Genomic DNA, 18,981 nt, shown 5'->3' with positions numbered 1-18,981 from the left:
ACGCATGGCTCTGGTAAGCATTGACCCCAGCCTCACGTAGGGGTAGGAAGGGCTTGAATGATCTGTGACGCTAGCCTCGAGTGGGGGCGGGGAGCATGGGCAGGCATGACTGAGGCGAGCAGCGACTCCCAGCCTCAAGGGGGGTTGGGAGGGAGGGCTCGGGTGAGCAGCGACCCCCAGTATCACACGGGGGCGAAGAGGCCACGGCCAGGCAAGGATCAGGAGAGCAGCCACTCCAGGTGCACGGGGCAGGAGGGTGGGGGGAGCAGCAACCTCACATGGGGGTGGGGGTTGCAGGCAGGGCTCACGAAACAGTGACCCCAGCCTCACATGGGGTGGCACAAAGGACTCAGCCAAGTAGTGGCCCCAGTGTCACGCAGGGGATGGGGACAGGGGCAGGGGCAGGCAGGGCTCGGGTGAGCAGCGACTCCCAGCCTCACACAGGAAGCTGCAGGCAGGGCTCAGGCAAGCAGTAATCCCAGCCTTGTGTGGGGGAGGGAGCTGCAGGCAGGGCTCAGAGGGGAAATGACCCCAGCCTCGCATGGAAGGGAGGCAGGCAGTTCTTGGGGGAGCAGCAACCCCAGTCACCCAAGGGCCAGGAAGCGGGGAGGGAGGGAGGCAGGTAGGGCTCAGGCCAACCCCACGGTGAGGGAGGAGGGCTCAGGCCCCACCCAGTTTTCCCTTTGGGAAGTATGGTCACCCTACACCCTCTGAACATGTACTAGACAGGATCAAACTCTCGTTAGTAGAACTTCTAGCCAGACACCACCTCTGGCCCAATCATGTTTGCCTTAATGACACAAACTCCTAATGACTTCACTGGGAGTTTTATGTGACTAAGGCAACATAATTTGTCTCACTGTGGCCCATATTTCCTCTTTGAAAAATCTCTTAAAATATTGATGCAAAAGTTGTTTTTAAATAACAGAATCCACAGCACCTGCGCCAGAGCACTTTGTTTACGAAAACTGTTGCTTCAATGTAAATGTTTTCTGAAAAACTAACGGGCAGGTGCAGACATATGTCTCTGTAACAGGATAGATAAAATTGATTTTATTGAGGAAACTAGCAATGGAAAATTGAAACTCCTATCCCTTTTAGCCATTCATGTTTGATACATGAACTTATTGACCTTTTCAATTACAACTCAAAAGAGCACTTACACTGAATTAATCTTACTTTAAAAACCATCCTCTTCAAAATTCAAGGTGGGCTCCTGGAAAGTGTATGAGCCTGTGACAGGAACCCAGGAGTGCAACCTGGGACTGTGGAACAGGGGTGCCCCCTTAACTCACTAATTGGGGTTGTCTCTCACAATGCCTTACTGGTGACAAGCAGCAACCCCTCCAGGTGCTGTTACCACTCAGTTCAACTGCATGTGAAGCCCCACATCCAGCTAGATGGCATGAATGCTCCCAGAGCCACTCACAAATCAAACAGAGAAAGGCACCAGCCAAATCGTCCCAGCTCCCAGTCTCATACCTCAGGAATATACCCTCTTGCACTGCTCAAGACTCTTTCTTGAGCAATGCAAGTTTATTAATTGGTTTACCACTTCAGCAATGGAAAGTGGACATACACCAGCCTTTGTAACCTGAGCATATTTACCAAGCACTTTAGTCAAACGCACTGGTAACAATAAACATTAGAATAAGTTTATTGATTACAAAAGATGGATTTTAAGTGATTGGCAAAAGTCCCTGCAGCCTGCAGCTTCCCACAGCTCCCATTAGTGGGGAACAGCGAAGCATGGCCACTGGAAGCTGTGGACAGTAAACGTAAACAAAATGTCTCACAGCCCGCCAGTGGATTACCCTGATAGGCCGCATGCTGAAGGCTGCCGACCCCTGGACTAGGCAATATCTGGATTAAGCAGTTTTTCTCATGCCATTGGATACTGCAGTTTGGTTACAGTCTTTCATAAGCAGGTTCTCCCCTGTTAGCCTGGGGACCAGTCTCCTCAGCTCCAGTGTTCTCACTGCCTTCAGTGTAGGTGGGAGAAGAGACAGGCCAAACCATACAGCCTTTTCCCCCTATATTATAGCCTTATTCCATGTGCTTGAAGAACACAAGTCCAGGCATGTCTGGTGGGCATTGATGAGTCACCAGACAAGGTTGAGCAATTCCCCTGGTGTGGCCTTGTGTAAGGGAGTCATCGAATTGTAAAACGCCCTTGCTGGACAATGGCTGCTGATATTTGTTTGACACCCACCCCGGCACTGGTTAGCTCCCTTGTTGTTTCTGGGGAACTAATATTTTGGTGATTCCCCAACTCACAATAAATTTTAGTGACAACACTACAACACAATCTCAGAACTTCATATGCATTAATGATATACATATTTACATAGAACAATGGCTTTCAGCAGATCATAGCCATCCCCATGATACCTTACATAGCATGCTTTATATGAAATATCACAATTCTATACTAATGATGGATATGGGGGTTACAGGACACTCCTCTGAGGTATAGAGTGTCACAGAGGCTAATCCATGAAACAATACTTGGAGTCTACACTGGGCCAAATTAACATCTGGTATAACTCCTCTGACACCAGGAGTGAATTTGGCTCAGATTTTCCCAGGCTCTCTAATGCAAAAGTGAGTGAAAGCACAGCTGCAATAAGACTGAAGGTTGTACACATAGGTACTGTATCGCTGTGTATAGAAGATGCATAGGCAAAATGGATAAGGAACATATGAACAATGCCTATTTGGGCCACAGAAAGAGAAGTCAGCTTTGCAAAGTTTCTTTATCTAGCCTGTACAATGGATGTGGATCCTCCCACAGAACAGTAACTAGCTCCTTTTCAGCAGAATCCAAAAATAGTTCCACAGACAAGTCAAGCTCCATGAAAACATCTATACTGTGTTACTAAGCTACACCCCGATCTCAAGGTCTGAGTAAAGACTCCCAGCTTTGGAACAACAGGTGAAATTTATCCCTGAGTAAAGAGGGCACACATGGCCTATGCACCACTTAAATCCTAATCTAAGGGGTGAATTTCAGTGCCGGTGAATACACGTTCCCATTTTAGCAGTCTTTGAATGTTATGGCCAGTTCATGGTGCTCAATACCATTCATCACTTACATTTAACAGAGGAATATCATACAAAATAGTTTGTTTTCTCACGATGCCTAGAATTCCAAACAGTAATAAATATATCACTACTGACACTATACTGAACTTTTGTGCATTGAGGACTAAACCAGTAACTGGATTATTTTAAGAGTAAAGATGGATTATTTTAGCAATAAAAGTATTCTGAGCAACAAGAAATAGAAAAAGACGTCAACTCTTTCTAATGTATAATAATAATATTCAAACTTTGCTCTAAAATGCAACTCAGAGCATTTTACAAATATCACTAGTAGCTAAAAACCCATGCTGTCATATGGGCATGGCAGCTGGGTCTAATAATCCATCATCTATGCAGTTCCTATTATACAACCAATGAAAATGTTGCATGCAGATTAGCTGTCGAGTAAGAGTGATGATTGATTGTGTTTCCTCTGATATCATAGTGGTCTAGGACTCTTGGTATGGCATATATACACACCTTACTGTGCTGTCGTACAGGGGTAACGCGTAAAGTCAAAAATGGCTAAGACCTTAAAAATTGGATGATGATAGATTGTGAATCCCAGTTCTGACAGAACCTAGTGATAATCTAAACAAAAAGGGCTCTCAACCATATTGGCGGTTGTTTCTGTCACTTCAGGTTCATGGTTACATGAATTCATTGGTCCAAACTTCCGAATTTAGTAGAGCTACTGTAGCCCATAGATTGCAGTAGTAGCCCTGTTGAATTGCTATGTAGATGCTATGGTACCATGCTAGGGTGTCCCATTGGTGCTCTTTCAAGTAGCTATTCAGTACACCCTGGAGAGTAATGGATGGTTAAACATCAGCGCTTCTCTGACACATTAATGTATGTACTGTGTGACTGAGTGCCTCCTACAGAATTCAAGAAGGAGGAATCTTGGGGTTGATCTTACTCCCTCTGAGGTCAATGGAGTTTTGTCATTGACTTGAGGAGAAGGAGGCTTGGACTCATAGTAGTGGGGTTGGAATTAACCCTTGTCTGACGGCCACTTTACACCAGATTCGTCACTGGTATAAAGTGGCCATAAAGCAGCTTGAAGATTTTCAGGGAACAACTATGCATGGGAGTTTCCCTAGGAAGCACAGAATTGGCAAACCATGCTCCATGCCCATCCTCCCTCCTCCACATGAGCGCCCCATGTAGGGGGGCAGGTAGGGGCATGGCCAGGTTATTCCTACACTCCTCCTATAACCTGGCAGCAAAATAAGCCATGTGTGTCATTGCAGCAAAGTGCAAATTTGCTTAAGCGGGAGCAATGTTATAAGAACCACAGTGACCAAAAGTTAGAAATATTGTTGAATTATTATTAAAATTATAAATAGTACTTGCAAAAGATACTTACATACTGCTATATATACTGGTGTTCACAAAAATATGCCGCTACTAGAACCTATAGCATGCACACCAACCTGCAGCAAGCACAACAGAAGGTGAACCTATTGTTAAAATAGTCTTGGATGGCAGATGAGCAACCGTCCCAGCATCAGCATTTTTGCAAGCTATTATCTTTTATAAAACAGTAGCACAAACATTAAGGCTGGAACCTGATAGGCTATTTTAACTGTATCTTAAAATCCAGACTATGCAATTCCTGCCAAAAAAAAAGGGTCTCATTGATTTATTTATGGTGCAACAGTTCAGTTTTTACTCAAATTCTTGTCATGCATAAGCCACGCAAAGTACCAGATTTCCTGGTGCCCTAAGCAGCTGCATGGTGCTCCAGCCCCTGCTCCACCTCTTCCCCATGGCCCCCTGCCCCTGCTCCACCACCACCCCATCTCTTCCCAGACCTGCTCCGCCCCAGACCTGCCCTCACTCCACCCCTTCCCCAAAGCCCCTGCCCTGCTCTGCCCCAGCCCCACCCCTGCTCCACCCCAGCCCCGCTCCCACACCCCTGAGGACTGCAGCAGTGCTGGGCCTGCACTCACCGGCAGCAGGAAGTGCAGCGACCCACCCCAGCTGCGCTGCCAGCAAGTGCTGTGGGGTGGTTCACCCCTGCCCCCCTAAGCAAGCCCTGCCCCTCCTGTGGAGGCCTGGGAAGAGCTGCATAGGACCCCAGAATGGCTAGGGACGGCCCTGCTTAAACTCATAACTTTGCTAAATACTAAAAATCATGGACTCAATAACTGGAGTTATGACTCATTACAACAACCCTTCTTTGTCCTACAACTGCAAACGTGTTAACTACCCACTTCACCTTGAATATGCTCTTGCAACATGTGTTTACTCCTTATGCTAAACAAACTGTTCCACTTTGTGTTTAGCTGTGACACTCTGAGTACATTTCCCAGACCTGAAGAAGAGCTCTGTGTAAGCACTAAAGCTTGTCTCTCACCAACAGACGTCCGTTTGTCTCTCTAATATTGTGGGCCTAACATGACTATAACAACCCTGCAAACATGTCTTTGGGGTAATACTTCATATATAGGGGGTACAGAGGGACAAAGCGGTGAAGCAGCTTCCACATGTTTACACAGAAGTCTGTGGCACAGCAAGGACGTGAACCTCCTGAGTCCTGACACTCAGTTTGTACCTTATCCACCAGTTTATGTTCTCACATTTGGAGAAGTTCACAACAACAGATAAATTGCACATTCATTTGCAGGGGGAGACTTGCCCTACAAATGCCAGCTATTTTTCAGTGGGTGTTACCATAAAAGCCCAGTGCCAAGTTCTTTGCTGGTGTAAATGGCTGCCATAGCTAAATGGCTAAAAGATGAAGCAAAACCTCAAGGGAATTCATAGCAGCAAGTTTCAGAGTGGTAGCTGTGTTAGTCTGTATCAGCAAAAAGAATGTGGAGTACTAACAAGTCTCTAAGGTGCCACAAGTACTCCTCGTTCTTATAGCAGCAGGTAAAATTCTGGCCTCAGATGCATACAGCTGCACTGGGCCCCACTATAGGGAATTTATACTGCCAGAACAGCACAAAGTGACCTGAAAGGGGATAGCTGAATATTCTCCCAGCACTAGCCCTACATCTCACTCCTCAAATGCAGGGGGAGGCATGTCAAGAGAGGAAGTGGGTATGATGGAGGCCAGATGGAGTGAGCTGCAATGAGAAGCTCTCCGCTGATCCCCAGCCTTACTGTTGCAAGTTAGAGCAGGCCTGTTTCAGTGTGAATAGAGTGTAACTGGGGATTGAGCCCTGCATGAATTAGATTTGAGTTGCACATATTCTCTTGCTGTGCTAAAGTGAATATTCCTGCATTGGCAAGGGATGGCTATTGTATTTTCCAGTTCTAATTTCTATTAGTATTTGTTAACAAATGCATAGGATCAGAGCTTACATGGCCAGCATTCTCATGATCTGTTTTTAACCCTTCTCTTTTCATATCCCTAATCAATTATTGTAAGAGTGTTCTTCCATCATCAGTGGAAACCCTGAGCTAGGTTAAGGAGTTTAGGTAGTGCGACATTATGATGGATGTGTTTGTGCCATCAACAGAAATATTCTTAGAAATGGGCCGTAACTGGGAAAAGACCACGTGTACATCCGAAGATGAAATGGACAGAGAGAAACCACAAACACAGGAATCATAACATCTGTCCCTGAAATGTCAACATCTTTGTGGTAGAACAGAGCAGCTATTTAGCAGCACACAACAATACAGTCCTCCTAGAGTTTAGGGCACCACATTAGGATAAGAATAAGTATAAAAGGGTTTGAGCATCTGTCTGTGGTAGAAGTTGTAACCAGGTGCCTGGGATGGACTACACTGAGAATGCCACACCCAGGGCAGACTGCAAAAAAACAGGGCAGGCTATACCCCCGTTAAGGCTGATTCCCCACTCTGGCACTTCGAGTGCAGAAGGTGGGGGCCCACAAGGATTCTAAAAATTAATACTGGCCACTCCAGGCTTGTATTAAACTCCCAATGTTACAGCTCTTTTATGACCTTGGATGGGTAGATGCTGCCACCACCCAAGTGCAAAAACCCCTTTGAGAAACCAAGAAGGTGCACTTGGGAATTCCTTCCTGTGGGGTACCCTCAAGCCCTTTCACACTCCCGCCCACCCACTCCAGGGAAAAGCTGAGAAAGAAAACAAAGGAAATCAGCTGTTGCCACCAACTAATTAAACAACATATGCACAAACCTCTTAGGACACAAAAATCCAATCCTGTTCTTTAAAAAAAAGATAAATTTTATTAAAAACAAAAGAAAGAAAATACATTTGGAACTTGGGCTTTTTGCTAGATTTAAAAAAAGAAACAATTACAAAGATTAAGCATGAAGATAGCTCTATTGAGGTCCAGCTTAAAGGTTACAAACAAAACGAAAAGCACCTGGGGTTAGCACAAAGGAGTCCACAAGCCATAAAGAAATAAAAGAGATAAACATAATTACGTCTGCCTAGACATTTCCTGATCTACTTACATATCTGAGGTTTCAGATAAGTAGTTTCTAGGTATGATCTGATGATTTTTCATACCTGGCCCAAACCTTTTTACACCATAGTTCCAGCACTGTCTCTGCTCTCCGGGAGAACAACAGAGACAGAGAAAGGGGAAGTTTTTTCCCAATTTTAAAAGGTTCTAGCTTTCCTATTGGCTCTTTTGGTCAAGTGCCAATCCCGTCCTTTTACCTATGTAGGGAGACTTTTTAACCCTTTACAGGTAAAGCAAGCAGAGAACAACTACCAAGAGGGATTTATAGCTAACTGGCTGGCTGGGTTTCCATAAAAGGGAGCTACCCCTCCTTTCATTTATCACACCCCCAAACTGGTGGTTTATTCTATAATTAGATTAATCAAGCCAGTAACAAAAGTGCTTCTGCAGTACCACAGTAGTTAACCAGAAGCCAAACACAGTCCCCTATGGCCATGACAGCCCTTGGCTCCCATCCAGACAAATAGGTCTAATATAGCGAGAGGTTACTGAAAACCCAGGTCATCATACGTGAGTTTATACAATCCCAAAGGATTAGACACTTACCCCACGTTAATACATATTTCAGATCTTACCCAAATATCACACTGTCAGACAATCTTTAGTAAACTAACAAAAGATTTATTAATAAAAAATGGAGTTAAAATGGTTAACAGATCATATACATACAAATGATTGCAAAGTCCTTATATCAGGTTTGTAGCAGTGATACAATAGACTACTGGCTTGCAAAAGTCTCTCTGGTATTTTCCAGAAGCTTGGTAGGTCCTCAGTCCATAGTTCAATATACTCCTACTAGTTGTAAATCAACAGTCCAGCGAGTTGGATCAGGAAAAAGGCAAAATTGAGGTGTCTCAGGTGTCTTTTATATCCTCTGCCATGTGCATGGAAATTTACTGTGCCAAACAAAACCCACAGCCCCTGTGTATGGAAAGTTACTGGCCCAAGATGGAGTCTGGGGTCACATATCCACATCACATACCCTTACATGTTTTGCTGAATCACAAGGGGTGGCCATTGGCTTCTTGCTGTCTGAGGCATCCACAGACAGACCTACTAGGCAGGATGAGTTTCTTCAATGGCCCATTGTGAGAGTGGAGTGTATTTAATGGGTCACCAACACATAGATGTCTAACCCTGGTGTAAATCTATCTTCAGGGTGTCACCCAGGAATACAACACATCCTTAAGATACAAGTACATAGCAAATATCCATAATTTCAGATACAAAGCCGATAGATGCATACAGGGTGACCAGATGTCCCGATTTTATAGGGACAGTCCCAATTTTGGGGTCTTTTTCTTATATAGTATCCTGTTACCCCTCACTCCCATCCCGATTTTTCACATTTGCTGTCCGATCACCCTACATGCATATAAGCAAGATAAACATACTTAACAATTCATAACTTTTCTATCGGTATCTCACATGACATACTTTGTACAGGATTCATGGTAACTTTGTAACAGTAGTAACAACAGTGATATAAATGGTCACCCTTCTTATACACAGCATCACAGAAGTAACTAGGGGCAGGGAAAGGTTTTGGAGGGAAAAAACCCTAAGAGCAAGCTATCTCAAGAGGAAGCTTAGAATGAAGGCTACATTTCTAATTATTTACGTTAGTAATAAAGACCAAGAGCTGGCAAGGAGGTAAGCATGGACCCTAAACACTGTGTATGAGCAGGAGAGGAACTTCACCTGCCTACACACCACTATTTGTTTTCAGGGCTTAATGAAGGAAAGAGTGCCAGCTGCTGTGTTACAAACAGCATACCCTTTAGCCCCTGGAGCCTGAACAGCTCAATATTATCTCAGCTGGAGGTAAGGAGGTAAATATGACTCTTCAATCTCCATCAGACAATATTTCTAAATGCATCTTCCATTCTCTCATTACCATATTATCACAATTTAGCCAGTTTTCTTTTCCTAGCTAGTTCTCTTACCATGCAGAATTGTAGGCTGTCAAAAGTTGTTTTTGTCCTTCACGACAAGCAGGTTGTGGATTAAAAACAACCTGACTCAACACATTCAGCCAGTAAATCAGACTGAAAATCAACTGCAATAAGATAGATATCATGACCCTTAATATTGCTTCCCCATCACCAGTACAGATAGGCCTGGTCTACACTAAAAAGGGGGTTCGAATTAGGGTACGCAAATTCAGCTACGTGAATAGCGTAGCTGAATTCGAAGTACCCTAATTCGAACTACTCACCCGTCCAGATGCGGCGGGGTCGAACTCCGCGGCTCCAAGGTCGACTCCGCCACCGCCGTTTGCAGTGGTGGAGTACCGGAGTCGACTGCGGCGCTTCCGGAGTTTGAACTATCGCGTCTAGATCAGACGCGATAGTTCGAACTCCGAGAAGTCGAACTCACCGCGTCGACCCGGACAGTAAGTGTAGACTAGCCCATAGAGGATCATGTTCTCATCAATGTAGAAACATTCACATACTTATGCAGCACCATCAGCGAGGATGATTGAACAAGCCAGGATATCCGGCACAGAATGAATAAAGCCAGGAACACCTTCAGGAGCTTAAATACAGTCTGGAAATCATCAAAATACAACACCAAAACCAAATTCAGGATTTATCAGCACTGCATGCTTTCAACACTACTATATAGTGCAGAATGCTGGTGAATGTCGAAGTATGACATGTCCAAACTGTCTTTGTTCCATACAACCTGCCTCAGAAAAATTCTCCGTACCTTTTGGCCCAGAACAATCTCAAACCAAGACCTATTCACCCAGTGGAGCCAAGAAGATATAAGCACCATTATGACCGTGGTACCAGTGGGGACCAGCTATGGCCACTCTATTAGAGTGAACTGCAAAGAATGGGCAGACAAACCCTCAAAAGGTGGTGAATATTCCAATATTTAGCTTCACCAAGCCAGCATAAAACAGCTTCTTTAGTACCTTACTGGTTACTCAGAAGTCCAAACAACACAGTTCCCTTAAAGTGATCCAGCCTCAGGTCTCCATCCAGGTACCTAAGTCAAATATGATGATTTTTGAAAATCTTATTTCATCATCTAAAAGAAAATGGTCTACCAATCCCAAAGGATCGGACACATTACCTCCCAGGTTAATGAATGTTTCAGATCTTACCCAAATACACGCTACAGCCAATTCTTATTAACTAAACTAAATTTTATTAAAAAACAAAAAAAAGAGAGAGTATGGTTAAAATATCAATATACATACAGACATGAGTTCAATCCATTGAGGTTCAGATTCATAGCAGAGATGGTGAGCTTTGTAGTTGCAAAGAGTTACTTTAGAATTCAGTTCATAGGTTATAGTCCAACATCCAAATATCATATTCCATGCATCCAGGGCATACCAGCATAACTGGGACCTCAGTCTTGAGACTCAAACTTCCCCTGATGAAGCTTAAGCAGATCTGAGATGAACAGAATCAGGACCCAAGGGTCTTTTTATACAGTGTCCTAGAATCCACTTGACCACACAGTCCTGGTTAAACAAGAAGCAGCAAAGAATCCTGTGGCACCTTATAGACTAACAGATGTTTTTGCAGCATGAGCTTTCATGGGTGAATACCCACTTCTTCGGATGCAAGTAGTGGAAATTTCCAGGGGCAGGTAAATATAAGCAAGCAAGAAGCAAGCTAGAGATAACGAGGTTAGATCAATCAGGGAGGATGAGGCCCTGTTCTAGCAGTTGAGGTGTGAAAACCAAGGGAGGAGAAACTGGTTCTGTAATTGGCAAGCCATTCACAGTCTTTGTTTAGTCCTGAGCTGATGGTGTCAAATTTGCAGATGAACTGGAGCTCAGCAGTTTCTCTTTGAAGTCTGGTTCTAAAGTTTTTTTGCTGCAGGATGGCCACCTTAAGGTCTGCTATTGTGTGGCCAGGGAGGTTGAAGTGTTCTCCTCCAGGTTTTTGTATATTGCCATTCCTAATGTCTGATTTGTGTCCATTTATCCTTTTCCTTAGAGACTGTCCAGTTTGGCCGATGTACATAGCAGAGGGGCATTGCTGGCATATGATGGCATATATTACATTGGTGGATGTGCAGGTGAATGAACCGGTGATGGTGTGGCTGATCTGGTTAGGTCCTGTGATGGTGTTGCTGGTGTAGATATGTGGGCAGAGTTGGCATTGAGGTTTGTTGCATGGATTGGTTCCTGAGCTGGAGTTACTATGGTGTGGTGTGCAGTTGCTGGTGAGAATATGCTTCAGGTTGGCAGGTTGTCTGTGGGCGAGGACTGGCCTGCCACCCAAGGCCTGTGAAAGTGTGGGATCATTGTCCAGGATGGGCTGTAGATCCCTGATGATGCGTTGGAGGGGTTTTAGCTGGGGACTGTATGTGATGGCCAGTGGAGTCCTGTTGGTTTCTTTCTTGGGCTTGTCTTGCAGTAGGAGGCTTCTGGGTACACGTCTGGCTCTGTTGATCTGTTTCTTTATTTCCTCGTGTGGGTACTGTAGTCTTGAGAATGCTTGGTGGAGATTTTCTAGGTGTTGGTCCCAACACTGAACAGCGCACTGATACACTGATACACAGTTACCCTCCCACCAACAGCACAAGAAGAAGAACTCCACATGGACTCCTCCTGAGGGTCGAAATGACAGTCTGGACCTATACATTGAATGCTTCCGCCGACGTGCACAGGCAGAAATTGTGGAAAAACAACATCGCTTGCCTCACAACCTAAGTCGTGCAGAATGCTATGCCATCCACAGCCTCAGAAACCATCCTGACATTATTATCAAAGAGGCTGACAAAGGAGGTGCTGTTGTCATCATGAACAGGTCGGACTACCAAAAGGAGGCTGCCAGACAACTCTCCAATACCAAATTTTACAAGCTACTTCCCTCAGATCCCACTGAGGAATACACTAAGAAACTGCACCATCTACTGAGGACACTCCCTACAGTAACACCGGAACAAATCAACATACCCTTAGAGCCCCGACCAGGGTTATTCTATCTACTACCCAAGATCCACAAACCCGGAAATCCTGGACGCCCCATCATCTCGGGCATTGGAACTCTCACTGAAGGACTGTCTGGATATGTAGACTCTCTACTCAGACCCTATGTTACCAGCGCTCCCAGCTATCTCCGTGACACCACTGATTTCCTGAGGAAACTACAATGCATTGGTGACCTTCCAGAAAACACCATCCTAGCCACCATGGATGTAGAAGCTCTCTACACAAACATCCCACACACTGATGGAATACAAGCTGTCAGGAACAGTATCCCTGATGATGCCACAGCACAACTGGTTGCTGAGCTCTGTGCCTTTATCCTCACACACAACTATTTCAAATTTAATGACAATATATATCTCCAGATCAGTGGCACTGCTATGGGCACCCGCATGGCCCCACAACATGCCAATATTTTTATGGCTGACCTGGAACAATGCTTCCTCAGCTCCCATCCACTCATGCCCCTTCTCTACCTACGCTACATTGATGACATCTTCATCATCTGGACCCATGGGAAGGAGACTCTGGAAAAATTCCACCATGATTTCAACAGCTTCCACCCCTCCATCAACCTCAGCCTGGACCAATCTACACGGGAGGTCCACTTCCTAGACACCACGGTGCAAATAAGTGATGGTCACATTAACACCACCCTATACCGAAAACCTACCGACCGCTATGCCTACCTTCATGCCTCCAGCTTCCATCCCGGACACACCACAAGATCCATTGTCTACAGCCAAGCACTGAGGTACAACCGCATCTGCTCTAACCCCGCAGACAGAGACCAACACCTAGAAAATCTCCACCAAGCATTCTCAAGACTACAGTACCCACACGAGGAAATAAAGAAACAGATCAACAGAGCCAGACGTGTACCCAGAAGCCTCCTACTGCAAGACAAGCCCAAGAAAGAAACCAACAGGACTCCACTGGCCATCACATACAGTCCCCAGCTAAAACCCCTCCAACGCATCATCAGGGATCTACAGCCCATCCTGGACAATGATCCCACACTTTCACAGGCCTTGGGTGGCAGGCCAGTCCTCGCCCACAGACAACCTGCCAACCTGAAGCATATTCTCACCAGCAACTGCACACCACACCATAGTAACTCCAGCTCAGGAACCAATCCATGCAACAAACCTCAATGCCAACTCTGCCCACATATCTACACCAGCAACACCATCACAGGACCTAACCAGATCAGCCACACCATCACCGGTTCATTCACCTGCACATCCACCAATGTAATATATGCCATCATATGCCAGCAATGCCCCTGCTATGTACATCGGCCAAACTGGACAGTCTCTAAGGAAAAGGATAAATGGACACAAATCAGACATTAGGAATGGCAATATACAAAAACCTGGAGGAGAACACTTCAACCTCCCTGGCCACACAATAGCAGACCTTAAGGTGGCCATCCTGCAGCAAAAAAACTTTAGAACCAGACTTCAAAGAGAAACTGCTGAGCTCCAGTTCATCTGCAAATTTGACACCATCAGCTCAGGACTAAACAAAGACTGTGAATGGCTTGCCAATTACAGAACCAGTTTCTCCTCCCTTGGTTTTCACACCTCAACTGCTAGAACAGGGCCTCATCCTCCCTGATTGATCTAACCTCGTTATCTCTAGCTTGCTTCTTGCTTGCTTATATTTACCTGCCCCTGGAAATTTCCACTACTTGCATCCGAAGAAGTGGGTATTCACCCATGAAAGCTCATGCTGCAAAAACATCTGTTAGTCTATAAGGTGCCACAGGATTCTTTGCTGCTTCTACAGAACCAGACTAACACGGCTACCCCTCTGATACTGGTTAAACAATAGGCTTTTGATGTAACCTTTTGCTTTCTAAACACCACCAGTAATTACACAAATTAACATAGGGCAATTTATCCATTAGGCAGTCTATTACAAACTTCAAAGAGCCATATAGGCAGTGACATTATTTTACCCAAGATTCATCCAAATGTTAATATTCCCTTTTGATCTCTAAATCAATAGTTATAGTGACAGACAGGAATTGTCTTTTTAGGGGTAGCGTCTATTAGTATTATGTCTAACAATATAGGTTTGCATTTCAAAGTTCTAGCCTATTTAGCATGAATGGCCCTAATTATCATTCGCATACCTTTCTAACATGACTTTAAAGGTGGCCTTTGGGTCATTCAGCCTGCAAGCTGTTTAACCCTTTCTAGCCATGCATCACAACCATCATTACCAGGAGGCATTGGAGATGGATTGGTCATGTGCTTCAGATGGAAACAGATTCCTTCACCAGAATAGCAATAAGATGGACAGCTGAGGGCAAGTGAAAACGAGGTTGCCCGAAAACAACATGGCAAAGAGCTTTGGAAGCTGAGCTGAAAAACCTGGGGCACAGCTGGGAAACCATTGAAAGACTTGCCAGAAAAGACAGGAGTGGAGGAGCTTCGTCACTACCCTAAACACCAGAGGCATAATGGGCACCAACTAGCTAACTAACTAATAAGAAAGTTGAAGTCAAGCCCTACATTTTAAAACATTCTTACAAGTGATTAAATGTTTCCAAGAAAGCTGATGGCATTTTGGGCTGTATAAGTAGGGGGCATTGCCAGCAGATAGAGGGACGTGATCATTCCCCTCTATTCGACATTACTGAGGCCTCATCTGGAGTACTGTGTCCAGTTTTGGGCCCCACACTACAAGAAGGATGTGGGAAAATTGGAAAGAGTCCAGTGGAGGGCAACAAAAATGATTAGGGGGCTGGAGCACATGACTTATGAGGTGAAGCTGAGAGAACTGGGATTATTCTGTCTGCAGAAGTGAAGAATGAGGGGGGATTTGATAGCTGCTTTCAACTACCTGAAAGGGGGTTCCAAAGAGGATGGAGCTAGACTGTTCTCAGTGGTACCAGATGACAGAACAAGGAGTAATGGTCTCAAGTGACAGTAGGGGAGGTTTAGGTTGGATATTAGGAAAAACTTTTTCACGAGGAGGGTGGTGAAGCACTGGAATGGGTTACCTAGGGAGTTGGTGGAATCTCCTCCCTTAGATGTTTTTAAGGTCAGGCTTGACAAAGCCCTGACTGGGATGATTTAGTTGGGGATTGGCTCTGCTTTGAGCAGAGGGTTGGACTAGATGACCTCCTGAGGTCCCTTCCAACACTGATATTCTATGATTCTATGACTAAGGAGAAGGTGACACCCTTTATGTGCATGTGTATGTGTGGGTGTATGGGGGTCAGGTCAGGAGAGAGAAGGGAGTAGAAATAGTAGTGCTTGTGGGGACTAAAGATAGAGGAATTCAGGGGTTCCAGGTAAGCATGGAGTTAGTCATGCAAGTCAGCAATGGAGCTATAAACTGCCAGCGAGCCATACGACAGAGAGTGGGAAACTCAGTCAGCACCAGGGCTTTTCATCACCAGTAATGGGATTCACTTTAAAAAAAAATTAAAAAAGCAAAATAACACCCAAGTTCTTGACATCAAGGACCAAAACCATCAGATTGAGGGCAACTGTTAGTAAGTCACAGAAAGGAGACTATTTGTTACTCTTTCAGCTCTAGAACCCACAGTTCTTCTTCACTGCCCTGAGGATTTGGGGTACCCCCGACATTTATCGAAGCCCTTCCTGCAAGCTGTTCCTTTGAGGGTTTTCACCCAAGTACTGTCCGGCTGGACTTTGCTTAATTGGTGTGATATCAAGGCATGATGAGCTAATGGGCATCTTCCAGCTCTGACATTTAGAATTTGATGATAGCATGTCTTCTGCACCTTCTGCCACCCATCATTAAGCACCCGGCCATGTCCTGTCTTAACAAATCTGCCACACAGCAGATGGTTCTTGCTAAAACCAGCCCTACTGAATGGCCCTTCCATTCCCCACACACGGGGATGGTAATGGTGGGGAAGAACTCACACACTCAGGTGGAAAATTTATGCAGCAGCAGCTGTGGATTTCTGGCCCTGCCACATCCAAGAGACCTCTACAAATAGGTACATGGGAAATATTCCCCTAATGTGTGTTCTCCTCTGAGCCAGGTGTCTTTTCAGTTTCTATAAAGCCGGGGGCTCAGCATCAGGACTCCTGGGCGCTATTCTTAAGTGTCTGTCATTCATTGTGGGACCTTGGGGAAGTCAGTTTACCCTCCCTTTGCCTCAGTTTCCCTAGCTGTAAAATTGGTTTAATAGTCCTGCCCGTCCCCACAATGGGGAGGCAGGCAGGATTCAGTCATTGATGAGTGGTACAGGCTCAGGGATTTAAAAGTACTTCGGGGATTATTACAAAACAAAGTACTTGTAAAATATATCAGCTGGTGAAAGGCCATATTTTTGATGATCCAACACCTCTTATAAAGTTACCTGGAATTTCCCAAGTCCTTTGAACAGGGAGGAAACACTTCAGCCACAACAAGTTGCTTTAAAAATATTTTAATTGCTTGAAAATTGGGATTCCAAGCAAAGGTAATGCTACCATGAGATTCATGGGACCCAGTGACATTTCACTGCCTTGCTGGTCTAGAAGCAGCAGCAGCAAGAACTGGGGAATATCAGCGCATGGTGAGATGGGAGCTGTGCTGGTTACTACCACACCACATCATTTCACAGCAGATCAAATTGTTTTCTGGGGCTCGGGTAGGCAGTGGTGTAAGAGGGGAGATGTCTATATTATTAGCCCCATTTTACAAACGGAGACACTGAGCCTTGGTCTACACTACGAGTTTAGGTCGAATTTAGCAGTGTTAGATCGATTTAACCCTGCACCCGTCCACATGATGAAGCCATTTTTGTTGACCTAAAGGGCTCTTAAAATTGATTTTTGTACTCCTCCCCGATGAGGGGATTAACACTGAAATCAGCCTTGCAGGGTTGAATTTGGGGTAGTGTGGACACAATTCAATGGTATTGGCCTCCGGGCGCTATCTCAGAGTGCTCCATTGTGACCGCTCTGGACAGCGCTCTCAACTCAGATGCACTGGCCAGGTAGACAGGAAAAGCCCCGGGAACTTTTGAATTTCATTTTCTGTTTGAACCAGCGTGGCAAGCTAATCAGCACAGGTGACCATGCAGAGCTCATCAGCACAGTTGACCATGCAGTCCCAGAATCGCAAAAGAGCTCCAGCATGGATCGAACGGGAGGTACTGGATCTGATCGCTGTATGGGGAGAGGAATCCATGCTATCAGAATGCCGTTCCAAAAGATGAAATGCCAAAACATTTGAAAAAATCTCCAAGGGCATGAAGGACAGAGGCTATAACAGGGACCCGCAGCAGTTTTTTTTTTTTTAATTTTAGTGCCGCGTGAAACTTAAGGAGCTCAGGTAAGCCTACCAAAGAATCAGAGAGGCAAATGGCAGCTTTGGGTCAGAGCCCCAGGCATGCCGCTTCTATGATGAGCTGCATGCCATTCTAGGGAGTTCCCCTACAACTATCCCATCCATGTGCATGGACTCCATCAATGGATTCTCACACAACAGGGATGCAGATTTTGGGGACTAGGAAGATGAAGAGGAGGAGGAGGTTGAAGATAGCGCACAGCAAGAAAGCGGAGAAACCGTTTTCCCCAACAGCCAGGAACTATTTATCACCCTGGAGCCAGCAGCCTCCCAATCCACCCAAGGCGGGCTCCCGGACCTTGAAGGCGGAGAAGGGACCTCTGGTGAGTGCACCTTTGTAAATATAATACTTGGTTTAAAAGCAAGCGTGTTTAATGATTAATTTGCCCTGCAGACTTGGGATGTATTCGCGGCCAGTACAGCTACTCGAAAAGTCTGTAAACATGTCTGGGGATGGAGCAAAAATCCTCCAGGAACATCTAATGAAGCTCTCCTAGAAGTACTCCCAAAGCCTTTGCAAAAGGTTTCTGGGGAGGGCGGCCTTATTCCATCCTCCATGGTAGGACACTTTACCATGCCAGGCCAGTAGCACATAGTCTGGAATCATTGCATAAAAAGCATGGCAGCGTATGGTTCCAGTGTTTGCTGGCATTCAAGCAACATCCGTTCTTTATCTCGCTGTGTTGTCCTCAGGAGAGTGATATCATTCATGGTCACCTGGTTGAAATAGGGGAATTTTATTAAGGGGACATTCAGGGGTGGCCATTCCTACTGGGCTGTTTGCCTGCAGCTGAACAGAAATCAGCCCCGCTGTTAGCCATGCGGTGGGGGGAGGGGTGAAGCAATCATCCCAGAAAATTGTGGGGGGGGTTAGTTGGGTTTGTGCTGCACGTTAACCCGAAAACTGCAGCCCCTCCTTTTAAATGGCCAACCCAATGGGTGCTTGGTATGGGAAATGAGGGTGCTGCTGTTTGAAACCATTCCCACATGTTATGAAGGTTAAAGAAGCTAGAAGACTGGCTTACCATGTCTGCCTGCAAGCCGAATTCTGTTGCCCGCCGGCCCTGCATGTGTGATCTCTCACACCAAACCGGCAGGCCCTCAATATAAGAGGCTATATAATGTTAACAGCTTGGTTCACCATGAAAGAGTCTACCCATTGTTCTCCAAAATGTGTCTTTTTAAATACTACTCTCC

The sequence above is a fragment of the Mauremys mutica genome, chromosome 2 (assembly GCF_020497125.1).
Source record: "Mauremys mutica isolate MM-2020 ecotype Southern chromosome 2, ASM2049712v1, whole genome shotgun sequence".
Classification (NCBI taxonomy): domain Eukaryota; kingdom Metazoa; phylum Chordata; order Testudines; family Geoemydidae; genus Mauremys; species Mauremys mutica.
This window is presented reverse-complemented; position numbering follows the sequence as displayed.